Consider the following 18682-nt stretch of genomic DNA (forward strand, 5'->3'; position numbering starts at 1 on the left):
CCACGCGGAGTTAGTGAACACAAGTGTCAGTATTCTAGGTGTCTGCGAAGTAAGAAACATATGTCTCTGTGTATACTTTTCTATATTAAACAATGTTTTAATACTAAGTGAAAGTTGGACAAGGACAGTTTGAACCTCAGCCAGAGCTACCTTGCCAGAAGTATGCCTGGAATGTTAAGCAGGCCACAGAAACATTCAAGCACAGTCTGGGTTAAAGACCAGTAATTTCAGCAATTTTTGCCGTCTTGCACAATGATACATAACTGTTTAAATAGCCTAAATATTTACCTACCAGATGAAGATCTTTTTGTCTCATCATTGAGACATACTTAATGCATGCACATACCTTTTTTTTGCCGAGGTATTAAATATTGGTTAATATGCTTTAGATATCACGTTTTTCTACATTAAAGTGCATACACACGTTGTTAGCTTACTTGTAATATGCTGTTTTAAAGGTAATCGATGACATAACAGTGTGTCTGTGGCTCATCTGTCATCCTTTCCGTTAAATTTAAGAGGCTATGTGATTTCATCTTGCATACAGACAACATGAAAAAGGATTTAGCCATTTACTACCGTGTTTAAACTCCTTTACCATTCAATGTAAATAGTATTGCTAAAATTATGACTTCATATTTTTAAGAAATAATTGAAATGCCACACAATGCTTGAAAACGTCTCTAAACCTTTCACATCAATGTTTAAACTTAGATTTTTTTTTTTTCACACTGGGTAAGAACAGGCTGTAGAGCAGAGATTGAGGCATTTATTTTGGGCAGGTAGAAAATGACATGCTTTCATGAGCACATATCAATCTCTACAGAATATAGGTAGCAGGAACTAGTTTTATGATTGTAGAGTTCATCTCTGAGAATAGATTACTACTGTTGCGTTAGTGAGTTCTCTCTGTTCTTCTGCATAGCGGGAAATGACCAGGGTTTTTGGTTTTCATTGCAGCTATTCAGATTCCCATGGGCAGCAGCGGAGTAGGAGGGCAGCAGCGGAGTAGGAAAGGATCAAGTTAGTTGTGTTCTTGCTAGGTTTGGAAAAGAAAAGTTAGTGCAGCATGGAAATGGTACTGTAGCTGTATTTCTGTAAAAACAAGTTGAGAAAGTGGAGAGCAGAATAACCTACTTGTTTCATATGTATCTCAGCATTTTGAGTTGGGTGTAGCGTGTCAGAGATCACCCTACCATTTCTGTGTTTGTGTGTTTTGTTTCTATTGAGGAGGAATTGCATAAAACTATGGGACTGCAGTTGAATAAATTAAGAAAAGGTGAATAAATTAAGAAAAAAGAGGGAGAATAGTAGAAGAGTAATAAAAATGAGCCATTTGAGAAGCATCTTATCTTTGGTATCAAATCAGTGGTTAGGATGGGGAAGATAGTGTTTTGATCTGTGTGGATTGTGTGTAATGAGTGGATTGTGACCAGTTGATCCTGGCAGAATGGAGCAATGGAGGTCTTCATGTTGCAGTAGTAAGTCTTTTATCTTAATAGGTTGCAAGTTCTTCAAGGCAGCTTTTTTATCTTGTTTGCATAGTACTTGCTATATTGAGATTCTGGTCAATAACTGGGGATTGTAAATGATCTTATAAAACACTGACTATGTTTGTGGTTGATATTGAAGATCCTTGTGGCACCAAGGATCTTATTACTGTTGCTGTTGTTACAAGACTGCATTTTCAGATGATTAGATTTTAGATAAAATGTTGAATTTGGCAAAAGCTTTCCAAAAAGCTAGTGAGTCTTGTTAGATTTCTTATATGTGGAAACTACAGATAAAACACAGTATTTTTTTTTTCTGAAAAATGCTAGGAGAGAGGGCCTGTTTCTTAATGTGAATTGTCTTGTTTGAAGATTGAAATAATCTTAGAGTCAGGATTTTAAACTTGTAAGATGTAGCAGTGGTTTTGCATGGAGAAATTGCTTATTTGGGTGAGTTTGGTAGGCACTGAAAAATCAATATGGGCTGGTTAAAGACTTAGGTTTTAGCAGCTGCATTTGCAGAAACTTCCTGCAAGCTGGACTGCTGGTGTGTTAATTGAAATCGAGGAGTTTTTCTGTCTGGCGTCCTCATCAGCATGAGACCAAAAAGCTGTTTAATTTGAGTACAACAGTAAAACCCTGGCCCTGTGGAGAAGGTAGGTTGCAAGGAGTGTGGGAACAAGTGGGGATTGACATTAGAAATAGAGAGAGGGGGCAAAATTTCAGTAGGTTGTGGACAGCAAAGCAATCAAGAGTTGGGGATAGGGAGAAGGAGGGGATGGCACCTTAAAGCCTGGGAAGAAAAAAGTAGGGGAACTGGACTGAAAACCAGTAGGGTGGGGAAAAACAGGTAAGAAGAAACCGGTCTAGTGAGGGTTCAGGGTGTGAGGGTGTCAGCTCTTTTCTTGGCTGTATAGAGAACCCTGAGGGAAAAGAGTGCACTGAGTTTGGAAGAGGAATCTTCAGAGTTAAAAAATATGCATGCAAGGCATCATGCAAAGTCTAGGTGAAGAAGGGAAGATAGTTGGAAGGTGAAATGTAAGAACTATATATAAAATATTATAATGAAGGTCAGGAAGTGTAAGATCTGTGAGGACAAGGAGATTGATGAAAAATGAGAATTGTAGAGGTTGGAAACAATCCGGAAAGGCTAATGGGTGTGAAACAAGGAGTCAGCTTGAGAAAGTCACTAGACAGGTATCTATATTGTTAGTGGTGCAGAGGAGGAATGCTCAATTGGGCAGAGAACCTAGAAGTGATGGCTGCTTTTTTTTTTTTTTTTTTTTTTGTCTTGTCATTGTGGGATGATTTCAGGACTCCTCATTCTCGTAATTTTATTTGCTTTTAGCAAATTAGACCTGTTTTGCTGCTTCTCTCTGTGGGGTAGGGCAAAGACAGTCCATTACTACTGTTTCCTCTGCTGTAGCAAGTGGCAAAGTGAGGTATTCAAACTCACGTGCCAATGTGATGCTGGATGATGCAATTTCTTCTTCCCCAGTTTGATTTTGTAAAGGAATGGGAGATTGCAAGTAAGAAGCTTAAATCAAGAGAATATTCACGTCAGACGTTCAAAGCTTGAACACTTGAGACTGAAGTTGCTTAACTACTTACTGTTTTGTATTAAGAGAGGATTTTTAGTGACAAACTACTTTTTCACCTGTTTTCTTGCCTTACTTGATACATGGAGAGCAGCAACTCCGAGGCCAGACCAGAGAGTTGTGAGGCAATGAGAACTGCTTCTACAATTTTTTGCCAAAATTGGAAGATGCACCCCTCTCTAGTGAGTGGAAAGGATTTTTTGGTGCACCAGTGCATTAAATATTTAGAAAGGCAGTGGGCTTTTTGTCAAGACAGTTAGAAGCAGCATTTAAATCAAGATTTTTCACAAATAGCATTTTTGTGGACCTGGCTTAAACCTTCACACTGAGTCTCAATTAGTGTCATTCAGTATTCAGAATTCAAATACTTTTATTCCAAAGCATCAGAAAGGTGAAGGCAACAGGATGGTTAGTACCTTTGTCTTTTTGGAAAGTTTCCTTCAGGTTCACATATGATTTCAGAATTTTTGTGTCTACTTTCTTTCTGTGTTTTGATTATCAACTGTTTTAACACAGTTTTGTTTTGAACTAATGCTGTTTGTGGAATGGGAAAAACCAAAGTGATTGTTGATCTTTTTCTTAATATTCCCTTTGAAGACATGATGACTCGGCAGATTTAAATCACTTTCTTTAACAGACTGCATCAGTCACTTTAAAACATAAAATGTAATCTATGTGGTGCAAAAATGTATTTTTGGAAGTGATGCTCTGATGCTGTTTAAAGGGGAGCAGAAACTACTGAAGTACTAATTTGTGCTTTTGTAATATTGCTTTCTAGGTTATCAGTGCTGAACTTGCAAGAGATGGTTGAAGGGGGGAAAATAAATTGAAAGAGTTTGGATCTGGAAAATATGTTTGCCCATGAGAACAAAATTTATTCAGTTGAAGAGGTGTTTAAGAAATGGTTTGTGTACTGCTCAGAAAAAGGGATTATACTGTAGACTTTAGGGCTGTTTTGTTTAGTAGATTTGTAATAATACTCAATAGTCAGAAGTTGAGACCAGAAATATGATATGTTTTTAGTAGTAAGAGATATTAAATGTCAAAGTGTTTTTTTTCCCACTCTCCTTAGGTTCTTTAGATGAAATTATCTAGTTAATTGTTTTTTTTGAGTCTGATTGAAGTTAGCTATCATTTGAAGTCTCATTGTCTATAACCATCTATTTTTACTGGCACTGTCGCATGATTTGATCTATATAAAATTTATATATAGCTAAATATATCTCATAAGTATTGGCAGAACATCCATCCCTTCATTACAAAGTGGAGAGCTTCTCTATCTGCTTGTTTCTCTTAACACAGTAAGGAAGAAAACCAGTTCATCTCATTATTTGAAGCATCTGGGTCACTGCAGTTGCATCATTTGATTACCTTAAGTTAGCAGTAAATACAATGGACTTGATAGAATTTATATTAAAAGCATAGCATATAAAGTAGTGTTTAATTCCAGATGTTTTGAATTTTCTTTGCAAATGTCAAATCTGGATGCAGCCACAGTGTGGATGGGAAAGCTATGCAGCTGTGCGACTGCTCTTCTGGCATGTGACTGAGAATACATGCTGCAGCACATGCTGCTGAGAAAAGGCTGCATTGCCCGAAGCCTCACTGGGCAGTCTGCACGTATTTGTGCTTTAATTCTTGTTCAGAATAATTTGGTAATATTATAAAAGGCATACTGTAGCTGACGTTTGTTTTGAAAGTTTTGTATATGTATATGCCATGATAAATCTACTTCAGTGCCTTTCAGGAGGGATCTTTATGTTTTCATCCTGGCCAGTAGGTCTTCAAACAGGCAGGTACTTAAACATTTTCAAGGAATTCAGCCACAATGTAAGGTTATGATTTAAGAATGAATGTAGGCAACAAGTGTCCTAGAATTGATGTTGGTATTAGGTACGTTTTTCAGGCTGAGTCTTTTGTTTGATTGATAGATTCAAATAGCAAGTAGATGTTAATCAGCTGATTTATGGTAAATAATTGTAAATTATTGCCAGCATTTTTTGCCCCCCCTTGATCTCAGCTCTTTTGTTTAAATGTTTTTTTAAGAGTAGCTTGTAATTTCTTGTTGTATTTATGTTGGTTGGGAAAAAGCAATACCTTTATGAAGCGAGGATTCACATTTTCTTGTAATTCACTCTTGTTAAAAATGTATGCTACATCTCCAGTCGTTGAAGATTATTAATGTTCATAGTATTTTTAAAGTATCACAGAAAGTAGATGTAGGAGGCATCCACTGTTTCTTCCTAAAGGTAAAAGATTGTCCTTGTAGTACAGTAGAAGTGAATTACAGTTTATTTAATTGGATTTTACTGGTTAAAAATACATATGCTTTGAAAATCTAGCTTAGGTAGCATAAAACTGCAGGATATAATGCACATGTGCTAAAACATAAAACAGCTATTGAGCCATGGTAACCTCATTAACCAAAAAAATGTTGTTAAGCTTCTCAGTATTTTTTTTAAAGGTGAAGGGACTTTTTTGTGTGTGTGCATGTGTAGTTTTTACCTCTAAATAAAAGTATTTCTAGAAATTAGATGAGGAATGCAGACACCTGCCTTCTTGTATTTGTGTGCATTCTAGAAAGGACTAAATTAGCACTTGTGACTTCAGCATGTTGCAGCGATGCAATGGCAGATGTTATGGGTGCTTGGTCTTTTTCTTGAAGGATTCTGTGAGATGCTCCACAAGTGAGTTGGATCTTCTAAACTGAGAAAGAGTGATCTGTTGTGGATGTTGTCAGCACTCAAAACTGCCATAAAAGATGCTTTTCTATTTTTTGTTTGCATAAATCAATGTATGTCTGAGTCAGTATATTGTTATAATAGTTGCATTTATTGTCATTGAACAGTACCAAGCATTGTTAAGAGAAAATTGGGTATTGGCGTTAACCTATCTTCTCAAGGGTGTGTGGGGGGGAAGTGTCTGGTTTTCAAGATCTGTAATCTGCACATGTGAGAATGCAAGACTTCAAATGTCACAAGCATAGGGCTGGGTTTAAGTTCTATTATCTAGAGAAAAGAAGTCATATTTAGGCTTGGATTCTGGTGATAAGTTTAGTTTGAGAGATAACAACTTAAGTGTTTTTAGTGAATGTAAATATAGTGACAGCACTGTGCAAACAGAACAAATGACTTGTAGGCAATAAAAAAAAAAAAAGAAAAAAAACCCCAAAAACTTATCTATAGGAAAGTCTTGTTAACAGAGCTTTGTAAATCTGTATGTGAGGCCAAACAGAAGTATTTAGCTGATATTTTGGTGAAGCAAAGTACGACTAATACTTTTTCTGCTTATGGTTAAAAATAGAACTTCCTGAATATCTTATCTGCTGCAGATGTGACAGTTCACATTCACTGGCAAAGCCAGCCAGTATCACAGCTTTTAGTTAGTCTTCATCTTGTTTCTGGTTGAAAGAAGCTAGTTAAAGAAAACGTGCTTTAGGTACTTTTCCTACCTCTGCCACTGCAGAGTAGTGCATGCTCAGCAAGGTTTTGCAACATAGCAGCCTTGAGCTACTGGTTAGCTGCTGCCAAAAGCGCTAGTGTCCTCCTTACCAGCCGCATGGTCTCCCCCTTCTCTTATACTGGTATCGGTGCTTATCTGACTTTACCATTAGTCATATTAGGAAAAAACCCACCCTATACAGTATTTAATTTGCCTGGTTTTGGAGAGGGTAGTTTTCAGCCAGTTTAGTTCCCTAAGATAACTTAACCTTCATGGCAATTTAAGTGACTTAAGTCAATTAAGTTTAATTCAAGGAGGAATTGGCTTAGACAAAAGTGATGAGTCTGTTTAAAACCTTCTTCGAGTAAATCTTTTTGTGAGTGGTCTCGTCTACTGATTTTTAAAATACCCCCATAGTAAAGCAACACATCTCTAGACAAGCTTCGTGTTATGTTTATAAGGAAGGATTCATTTTTTTTCAGGTGTAAGATGGATGTATAAATGCCAACAAAATTCAATTAGGTAGGTATCAGAGTTAGTTTTCAGATGAGCAGCAGCATTGAAGTGGCTATTAAGAAGTGAGAGAGTTACAAGCAGCAGAACCAGTTTGGGGACTGAGTTTGGGATATCAGTGGTAGCTTGGAAGCCCTCATATGAAAGGTTTGGTGAAGTCAGTGGTGAGCATTGCCATTCCTGGCAGGGATTAAAGTTGGTGTGTATGTGAACTGGAGCAAGGACCAGATAAATGTCTGTGGGAGGATAGTGGCAGTGCAGTACCTTGGAGTTGTGTGTGAGAGGGAACTTGAAGAGCTAGATGTGGGGGTGGATCTTGACAGTGCAGCACCTCCAAGGAGGATCTAGGTTTGGTGTAGAAGTGTAGGGTGTAAATAGGGAAGGGTGGAATGTGAAAAGGCATGTCCAGGTAATAAAAAAATGACAGAGCAGCTACTGGGGGAGCTTAGAAGGTAGCTTTGTCTCCAGTGTTTGGAGCTATAACTCAATAAAAAGATTGTGACAGTGTGATTGGGGAAGTTTTGTAAGGGACTTGACTGCATCAAAGTTGAAATTGCCAGATTGTAGAGAAGAACGTTATAGTATTTGAAGTAGCTGAACATCTTTGCTGATGGAGAGGAACAGGGACACTTGATTTTTCGCCTTGCTATCAATCCCGAGCCTGTTAAATGGAGATAAATCCCACAGTTTTTACCTAGTCATTAATGGCAAGGGAACAGGGATGCAGGCTTAGTTCTGCTATGCTACAAGGGTCTTAATAATTTCTTGATTCCGTTCCAGATAGGAAAATTAATCTGGACTTAGTACAATTAGGGTGTGCTGAAAGCACGGTGAGACATAATCAGTCACTTTTAATGGCCCATTGAATCATTTGAGTCAGCCACTTAATACAGCTAGCCTCCTGGCGAGGCTTGCTCTATACATGTTGCGTTATCCAGTAAGTGGGAGTATTTCTCAGTTTGTTTCTCCGCCTTTTTGTGGGTGTTTGCTGGAGTAGGAAAGGCTCTTCTGTCCAGTGATGAGCGTAGTGGTCTCAGTGTCTTTTGCAGAATTGAGGCAATTCTGTGCTCTACTGTTAGCTCTTTTTGCTGAAGAAGCTGATTGCCTCCAGCAGTTGAATTAGTAAATATCAAAAACTGGAGCAACTTTTAAAATTTTTTGTGTTCAAAGACTTTACTATTTCAGTGTATTTAATTGGAAGTGGGACAAAAATAAAATACAGTGATATCAACACCCTTGAACCAGCAACAGAGAATCAAAGGCTATCTTTCATAGCTTTCTGAAAGAGTTATTTTCAAAATCAAATATCTATGGAGAATCTTGTTGAAACTATTTTGATTTATATTGTACTTAGGCTGAAACTCTTTCACACACAGTGATTAGTATTCTTTACGGCAAGATGCAAAGTTTGATATCAAAGCTGAAAATGTGTAGTATTTAAACATTGATTTATTTAATCTTGGATTACAGTTTAAACAGCTAAAAAAGTTTTTAAACACCCTTAATACACAAGACATTCTTAGAAAGAGTGGCTTATCCATATTTGGGAAGTCTGCTGAAGTACTGCATAATTATCTAATTCTATAGCATAAACAATTTGTGACACACTTCTCAAAGGAGAATACAGTCCAAAGCTACTTGACTTGAACAGCTATGCCATCCATGCTTAAAGAGAATTTTAGGATAAAAAGAATTTCAGAAAAAAAAGCAAACTACCATTGAGGTTTTTCTCTTTTTTTTGTAATATAGGGGTAAATAGTAGATGGAGAAAGTATTACATGTGTTCAGAAATTAGTCTTTAAACTTGTTTTTTCTGCTTTCCCAGATTACATATTTTTGATAAAACTAAAACTCGCAGTTTTAAAGATACAATATGGCATATAGGTAAAAAGCCTCAAACTTCAGAAGACGTTAACCACAAAACCAGAGGGAAAAAATCATTTAAAGACTATCATGACTATTGGAGCTTAGATAAATTTTAGTAACATCTGAATAGTCTATAACACTATAATTGATGACTAACATCAATTAACCTGATGATTATCCATTATGAGCTACAGAAAACATAACTGAACTGCTTCAGTTGGGGAAAAAACTTCTAAGATTGAGTCCAACTGTTACCTATCTAGTCTGGTGCTAAGCCATGTCCCTTAGCATCACATCTGTAGGTCTTTGTAACAGTGTGTAACAGCGTGAGTCTTTTAAACACCTCCAGGGATGGGGATTCAACCACCTCCCTGAGCAGCCAATGCCAGTGTTTAATAACTCTTCCGGTGAAGAAGTTTTTTCTAAAATCCCACCTAAGCCTCCCCTAGTGCAAGCCATTTCCTCTCATCCTTTTATTTGTGACTAAGGAGAAGAGACTACCCACCCCCCTCCTTGTTACAGTCTCCTTTCAGGTAGTTGTGGAGAGCAATGAGGTCTCCACTCAGCCTCCTTTACTCCAGGCTGGATAACCCTGGTTCCCTCATCTGTTTGTCATAAAACTTGTTGACCAAACAATTTACCAGCTTCATTTCTGTTCTCAGGACCTGGTCCTGCACCTCAATGTCTGTCTTGTAGTAAGGGCCCCAAAACAGAACACAGTATTGAAGAGATGGCCTCACCAGTGCTGGTTACAGGGTGACAATCACTTCCCTGGTCCTGCTTGTCACAATCTTAGATATTATTAGTAGTGTATAATATTATTATAATTATTTTTTTTTTATTTGAGATGCATGTAAAGACTGTAAATGCAGTAAGTTGTCAAAATCCAGTTAAAGAATATATATAATCATACTACATATTCATGTGCTCATTTCCAACTGTATGAAGTGTACTGAGTGATGACATTTAAAAAACCAAAAGTGTATGCTACTTTGTGTTAGTTTGAGATGTCTTTGCTTTTTGGCCAGCTCATAGTTTATTCAAGGAAAAACATAGCAGTACTCTTGTGGTTATGGGTGTACTCTGAGATTTGTGATAAATAGACCCCATGTGCTTGAGACTCTGCACGAGCATTTGAATTCTACTTCTCTGTTTAATGTAGCTGCTTAGTTAGGCCAATTAAATAATCAAACTAGTTGTTTAGAAACATGTAGGAAGGAGTATGTGAATGTTTTGTGCAATGTCATTTAATCAGCTGAAATTTCAGGCATCTTGCCATCAATGATTTCTTACAGCTATAGCCTCATTGCTTCTGTTGGTAAATATTTTTCTCTTAAAAAAGAGGAAAAAGTGTAGTTCATGTTTCCTATCATTGGTTGTGCATGTTGCTCAGAATTTCCATTGTACTGAATCTGTTCATAGGGGTTCAAGTACGTCTTAAAGAATTATCAACTACCTTAATTTTTACTCCATTTTCAGAAGCAGCTTGTGGGAAATTTTGCCTCAACTTCTTATCTTCTAGGAGTGTGTTAAGTGCTTAGAAAAAAAGTCTTGAGTTTTCTCAGAAGGGTGCATTAAAAAAATCTTTGAATATTTCATTGAGCTTAGATGTAAACCTGTGTTCATGCTAAACCAGGTTAAACTGTGTCTTTCCATGACTTAGTAAAAGGCAAAACACCAGATGGTTCATATAGATGAAGGTATATAGATACGTATGTGTGTGTCTATATTTTAAACAATATTTCATAAAATTTGCCACAATATTGTGGAAATCTGACAGACTAGATAAAGCTCCAGTGATTGTGGAAAGTAGTCCATTTTCATAAATTTCTCCCCTCCACTGAAATATCAAGTACCTTGTATGCAGAGCTTGTTGCAGGTACAGAGTAAATGTCTACCAGCGTGTGCTGTAATATCATGCTAGGTAAATTACTTCTGGGAGTAATCCTGTAGATTTGTCCATGGGTACTCAGATCTTCCTTTTGGTAAGAGCAATGATTGCTGGTCTTACTCTCTGGATATCAGTGAGGAGTGAGCCATGTCCTCTGCTCTCTTTCACAATCTCTGCCAAGCAACCTTAAGGTGATACTGCACTTTCATTACTATCAACCAGGACTCAATTTGAATCCTTGAGGTAAAGGCTTTCTGGATTTTGCTGGTTTCTGACTTGTATGAAGCTTTTTGGCCATTACTTCGTTCTTTTGGAAATAGTATATGAAAGAAGACACTCATGTTTTTTCTTTCAACACCTTACATGTAAAGCATTCAGAATTAAAAAAAAAAAAAAAAAGGTTTTGCTGTTTTAAAATATAGCTGCATCATTGTATCATTAAAACGGTAATAAATTTCTGGAGTATCTCTTTTGTAGGATTATGTACTGGAGTTTTCTATGTATGACTGTCTGCCTATACTGTTCTTCAGGTATTTATTTTATTTTTTCTGAAGTCAGTTGATAAAATTACGTTCATTTTTTGCCTTAATCACAACCATAAGTTGCTTTTCTTTACATTTAGAATCTATGGAACATTTATAATCCAGTTTTCTGTCCTCGTAAAATAAAAAAATAAATCACCCTGTGTCTAATATGCTGGTTCCATTAGGAACACCCCAATACTATGGATAGTGTCCTGGCTGTGGAAATTCTGCCCCCTCCCTCTAATCCATGAATCATGTTCTTTAAAATGCAGTTCTTTCAAGATCATGTGTTCATTTTTCTGTCTTTTTGGCCTTTTATGTATGTGCAGTGAGGCTTGTTTTTGAAAGTGGATGAAGATTTGAATGCTAATATACTTGTGTCCAGATATTTTTAGGATATGTCTCCTGTAAAGAAAAAAAAAAAAAGTTTTCCTGAGAGGTTATACAAACTAATAGACTCTTGAGGCAGTGTTACTACATCACTATATTACATTAAAGGTGAACTATTTCTCCTTTACTATAATTTCTGTCTCAAATTAGGAATACATCTGTTTTTTTTCTCCCCATTAGTGAAGATGGTTTGATGTCCAGACTTTTATGAGAATAATTTCCAAAGAGTTGTTAGAATGCTTTGGTTAAATAATTTCTGAACATTTTAAAATGCTATGACTGGTAGAATTTAAAATGCCTCAGTTTTGTTGGGTTTTTGAGGGTTTAGTTTTTGGGTTGTGGGATTTTTTATATTTTAGGAGAGGGAAATTTGCAAAATGCTAATACAGGAAATTTTTTTCCCCTCACATCTGGATTTTACTCATCTTGTATACTCCCTGTATGCTATCAGCTTTTAAAATCTGGGGGTTGGTGGGTTTTTAATATTTTTTAATGTCATGGTAAAAATAGTTTGCCGCTTATTGAAAAACAAGGCAGACCTGTGCCTCAAAATCCAAATGAAACTGCTGCTTAGATGAGGCTCTAAAGAGGGCATTTATATGTTGTGGAATGAATGGCATGCCTGCACTAACTCCCGCAGGCCGGATATTTCCAAGGTATCAGACAGAGCTGTATATACTGCACTCTTTCCCCCTTCAGATCTGAAAGTTTCTCCCTTGGCAAAGTTCAAAGGACCCCTAGCCCCAGTGGGGAGTGAGGAACAGTAAGGGGAAAAGAAAAAACGAGCAAGGTGACTATATGTGTATATATGGATATGTCTTATTTTATTTTTTTAAAAATGTTATTACTATTTTCCACCCAAACTCTCCTGTGATAACTTGTAAGCTTCTTGTACTTTGTGAGCTAGCATTGTTTTTTTAAATCATTGTTCTTTGAACAGTGTAGTTTGGAATTTCCTGTTCACGTTTTACTACAATGGTTTGTTTAAAATGATAGACCACAGTCCTTTTCCTGACCTAAAACTAGATTAGCCTTGAATGTCGAAGAGAAGTTGGACAAATAAAGAGGATAGACTGTATTTGCTTATGTCAGGGAGAGAGGCCTTTTAACCACGGGCTTGGTTATATCAAATACCACAAGTCATGTTTCTTAAATATTTATTAAGACAAATAAACACAGTTATTGTATGAACTGGCACTAATCCAGATTTCTGTCTCTTTGATTCTCATGGGTGGGTCATTTTTAATCAGGAAAAATATTTTAATCACGACTCTGATATCTGCAGGAATGCTGAATCCAGTGTTACCTCATTTCTCCGCTCTACCTGCCCCCCTGCCCGCTTGTTATATTTAGAAAGTGCAACAAAATAAGTCTTGGCAAAGTTCAGATTATAAAATGTGGCAACAGTGTATCAGAAAATACTCAAATTGGGAATGAACATGCCTCTGTCTGGTATCTGTGTTAAGGAAAAAGTAGCGTAGTCTTTGTATCTATTGCCATTACCTTTGCTTTCAAATTTTGGGGTGGGGAAATCTCCTGTGTCGGGCAGTGTTAGATGCACAAAGAATTGTAGCATCCTTATTTATACAATTTATGTTTATTTAGGACAAGTTCCTTGAATAGCGCTGCTAATCTATATAAATAGTCACACCTGCATTGATGGAACAGTGCAGGTAATCAGGGTATTGCTCTTTATCTGGAAAGAGATAAAAATGTCAGTATTAAAAGCTGTATATTATCTCTACTTTGGGTTTTTATTCTACAGGAAAATTGCTGTACTGTAAATTGTTTTATGGCACGGTACAAAAGTTTTATCTAGTTTTGGAGGGATGGTATATCAACTTGCCTGCTGCTTAGTTCTTTATTAACAAGCTTCAAACTTGTGAATATATGCTTTATACAGCACTCTTGCGTATTTCCAGTGCAAGAATGTCTGTGAACATCTGCATGTGAAATTCTGATAAACCTGCTAAATTAGTTTTTCAAGCTAGAAGATGTCAGATTTGTAAGGTTGTGGAGTCTGTAGCTGATATGACACACACAGGCATGTCATTACAAGGGTGTTGCCAGTTAAAATACTCAGCTGTTATGGTATTTCCATCTTAGCATCTAACTTTGTTCCACCCAGCAAATAGTCACATAAATAGGACTAGATGGGTTTTTAAAGGAAATATTTGATGTATTTTAAAAGAAAATAACATTTGGAAGCAAAAATATTTGGGTAGCCTGCACGTGAATGTTTAGGGTAGGGCAGGGAGATGCCTTGCAGGGTACTGAGTTTGAAGTGCTAAAGAAGCTCACAGTAAATGTTATGTGGAAAATGTTGCCATTTATAGAAGTCAGGTATTTCCGTGAGTACCGGAATTGATGAAGTCTGGTTTCCTGTGGGTTTGTGTCTTTCGACTGACTGGGAAGGTGAAAGTTCTGCCAGATGCTTTTTGCCTTGTATTTGCATCCACTTGTTCCTGAGAGATTTTCTGATACCCAGTTAGGTGTAAACATTAGGCTTCTTACTTTCTACTAGGCATCCTACTTTCATAACCGTTGATAGGATTTAGAATTATATAGAGGGTTTCCCTAAAATTGGAAACTCATGGATGAAATAAAACCCAAATAGACTCAGGTCTATTAATTACTACTGTTATTAATAAAAATCATGTCCATTTTTTTATAGGAGATGGGGACTATAAGCTCTTGATTTTATTTTTTCTTTTTGAAGTTAATGCTCCTGTTTTCTGCTTGCTTCCAGTAGTCAGTTCATCAAAGCAGAAGCCAATTCCTTAAAAAGAATGATGTTTTTGCCTAGTCAGTCATAGAAATACATTTTGAGATTAGTGCACCCGATTCTATTGTACAGGCTTAGACTATAATTGTTCTGTGGTTAGTGTGCAATGGATGCACTGTTCCCCCAGAAACAAAGCATTAGATTTAAGTTTCCTGTATAGCTGTTGGGCTGCATTGCCTGTGGTACACTGCTTGGCTTTTAGGTTTGGTTTCCTATGTGTGAACAAACAGTACGATCTTGACCAGAGATGGAGTCCTGCAAAAGAATTATCAGTGAGATACCTGCTATAATGTATCTCTTTTTTTTTTTTTTTTTTTTTCTTCCCTTTTCCTTCTTCTTATGACAAAAAGGATCAGAGATGTATTGTGTGAAATGCAGTCCAGGTAGCGGGTGCCATTGGTTTCACTGTCAGCAAAGATGCGTTCGCTTTTGTTTTGGCCTTCATTAAGCACAGATTCTTTTACCTAGGAAAGCTGAAGTTTAGTAATCTTGGGCGTGAATAAGCAGTGCCCTCAATCATCCATGTGAATGCTTTTTTGTGTAGCAATATGGGTGAGTAGTTTATTCCACTAGATGAAGTAAGTGAGGTGAATAAGGTGAGTAAGCAATTTTATTATGAGACGCTCTCAGTAGTGTCTAAATGCAGTGTTGCAAATTCGGCTCGTGCTTTGAGCTGGTTGGGAGCCAGGTGGCTATGGTTAATTCATCACCAAACTTGAGCAAACAAGCCCTGTGTGGGATAGGTTATGTTAGTTCCAGCTCTGTGCCACACTGAAGTAGCTGGAAGCTGTACATATGAGAGCCACGGCAGAGTTGCTGTGAGTCTGCTGGAAGCATCCTGCGTAGAAAAATTCTGGAAATGTTTGTGTGAGATAATTAATTTACTGTACAAATTTACAGTACCTGTAATGTTACTTTCTTTACAGAGGTCCACTAACATTCTTTTTGAGCAAGCTGTAGGTGCTAGTTGTTTCTCATAGGATTGTATTTATAAAGCAGGTGTAGAATCTGTACTGTCACGGGATGTATCACCAGTATTAGTTAATAGCGTTCTCAATGGCTGATTTGCAGTAGTATATCATTTTTGTATATAAGGAAGTTATCTTAAACAAAGATTTTTGAAATAAAGCCATGACTTCAGGCAGATTTCTAATACAATCCAATCCCAGTACCTACTTGGAAGGATAAATTGAATTTTCAAAGTAGACAACTAAATAACTCTTTTCAAATACTTGATAGAAACAAAAAAGCACCTTTAAGTTTTTCTTCCCAGTCTTCCAAAATCCTGCTTTAGATTCATTTTCCTGTCACCCAGCTGTATTACTGCAATGCCTTTTCTGACCTCATCTTCTTGTTGTTGTGAAATACCAGTCCTAAAATGTTGTTTGCCTATTTTAGTCATGCCTCTCAAGAGAAGACAGTGGTACTGGCTTGGGATTTACAAGATAGAGGTTTGGTTTTCTGCTCTATGTTTTTTTTTTTTTTTTTTTTTTTTTTTTTTTGGTATACTGTTATTTTTAAACTCCTTGTACCTGGTGCTCAGGTAGGTACTAATTAGAGTATTTCTTAACTTTACAGTGGTGTTCTAATTATAAATGAACATTGTGATTGTATAAATACAATAAAAGAGTAATGTAAAGATTCAGTAATCTTTTCTGTTAATGTTCACGCTTTTCCTTTGTAAAGCACTTCCTAAACTAGTTAATAATTAGTTTCAGTTACAGCTTTCCAAAGGCAGAAGACCTCAGTACCTGAATTTTTGTCTATTCTTTGAAATGAAATTTACTGATGACACCAGGAGGAAATGCAGCGGTGAGCAAGCTTGATTTGAGGATGGAATCATGTGGTCTTGCTTTCCCTTTTTTCTCTCCTCTGTTCTACCTCGTTATCAAAGGCAGGTGGCATGTTTTTTAATAAGCATTAAAAATTGTTGGGGCTTATTGATCTTGTATTCATATTACAGTTGTGCTTTTCAAGCACAATACAATGAATGTAGATGCTTCTCATTTTCTGCAAGTGTGCTTTCATGTGTTAAGCTCTGTCTTTTTGCCACGTAACTTGAGTGAGAAGTTTGCTTTGTATTAGGTTGGTGGAGGTGAGTAACAGGTGTCCACCACAGTGCAGAATGATTGATACCTTATTCTGTCGTAGTTTTGTTTGGGGAAAGCAGTAGCTGTAATGTCATCAGAATACTTCAGTAATTAGTAAGATCCATGTGACAGCATGCAATAGGAACCTTCCTTTTTTTTCCTCTGTGACACCACATTGTGAAGCTGTCCGCATGTGCTGCTCCTGTGCTAGCTCCTGAGATGGAAGCTGTGTCCCACTCCTGCATGATGGATCAGACTCAAGAAGTGTATGCCATGAAGCAGTGCAGTGATGCTGGCATGGTGCTCACAGAGGTGCTGCTGGTGCTGGCCATCCTTGCATAAGAAACAGCTCTTGATGCTCCCAGTCTTGGGAGAAGGCATTTGGGCACTTTCAGGAAAGAAAGGGGGAGACAGTACTAAGAAAGTATTTTTGCCATTGTTTGAATAGCTGCATATTTTGTGCAACTGAAATTTACGCTTAGAAAGGCTTGTGATTGATAGTTATGTAAGAGGAGCACAATAATTTGTGCCATTAATATATATGTGTGTGTGTCTGTGGAAGGACATGTCTGATCTGGAAGGTATGTTTGAGATTGCTTATATAGTTCTCTTGTTTTGGAAAATGGAGATCAAAGCTGTCTAGGTTCAAAACAATGGAAGAATGTGTTGGGCTTTATTGTATAAAATAAATGAGGATGAGTCATTTTCATGATGACTTTGAAGGACGCAAGAAATAAAGAATTGAATTAATCTTTAATCTCCGAAAGTAATGATTTTATTTCTTTTTCTTAAGAAAAACATGGATGTTAAAAGTTCCAAGAGGAATTTGTCTATGCTTACCATATCTTTAATACCTGTTAAATTGAACCACATGTCAGACAAGCTGCTATTGAAAATGGCATTTGTGTAATTTGTTTTCCTTTTAAAAGCAGTCAGGGTCTGTATACAAGGGCTCTTTAAATGTTTTTTGTTTACTTTCATACTGTTCTTGGGTCACATAAAATGTTACATTGTGAAATTATTTTGGCTCAGTTGTCAATAAATTGTTTGTTATTCTTATAAGATGGCAGCAATGATGCCATCCTGTCCTTTGCTTCTGTTATTGTTAATTTTCTGGAATGCACTTTCATGTGTTTGCTGAAATTTGGATAAGTACAGGTTATTCAACCAGAAATATGAAATATGCTTGTGTACGTGGATGCTTACCCTTAACATCGCTCTTGTGTCGCCTCACAAAGCAGTGTGGGTTAGAGATGTCTTGGATAGTTCATATGCTGCCAAGTGTGTTTGTCCTGGGTTTGGCTAGGATAGGGTTAAGTTTATATATATGTATGAAGATACAGATACGTGTGTGTGTATATTTTTTTCCCCCTTTTTTAAAGCCTTCACAAGAAGATAGGCAGCTGAACCAGTCAATGGGTATTTGTCATGCCCACTATGTAAGAGAAGGGATAGCTGGAGCAAGCAGGAGTGCTTTGAAGTAGGTGACTGTGTGACTAGGATGTGGACATCAGACAGGATCAGGTGAGCAGGCTGTGCTGAGCCGTCGCTGTGTTTTGTATTGCTCGCTGTATGTACTAATTCATTACCATTACTGATCTACCTAATTATTGTTATCTCTTTGTGCTGTTCTATTCAAGTGCCCCTATCCCAACCCACAGTGCTGGGCCTTTTTCTCCCAATTCCCCTTCCCATCCCTCGGGGGCTCTTGTGTGAGCTGCTACATGGGGATCAGTTGTTGGCAATGACAGTGTCACTCTGTTATAGAGAGAGTTTGGGGTTTGGTTGTGGGTTCTTTTGTTTGTTTTTTGTTTGCTGGGTTTTTGTTTTGTGGGGGGGGTTGTTTTTGGTTTTTGGATGTGGGTTGTTTTGGTGGTGGTGGGGGTTTGTTCTGTGGGTTGTTGTTGGTTTTTTGTTTTTTTTTTTTTTTTTTCCAAGGGTTGGGGTGGGTGGAATAGGATCGATGTTGTTCCCTAAATTCCACTTGAGATATGACTGCTACAGCAGTTAACCAGTTTTCCATTAAAATACAACAGCAACAGGGTTTAACTGGACATGCGATAGTGAGGCTCCTTGTATCAGAAGGGTGATCTG

General features: G+C 37.2%; 1 protein-coding gene across 1 annotated transcript in view; it reads left to right on the forward strand.

Moving 5' to 3' along the window:
• The window catches only part of WWC3 (WWC family member 3), a 102207-nt gene that overhangs the window by 1058 nt on the left and 82467 nt on the right, over positions 1 to 18682 (forward strand). The window lies entirely within an intron of this gene.

This window comes from Indicator indicator, chromosome 1 (genome assembly GCF_027791375.1).
Source record: "Indicator indicator isolate 239-I01 chromosome 1, UM_Iind_1.1, whole genome shotgun sequence".
Classification (NCBI taxonomy): Eukaryota; Metazoa; Chordata; class Aves; order Piciformes; family Indicatoridae; genus Indicator; species Indicator indicator.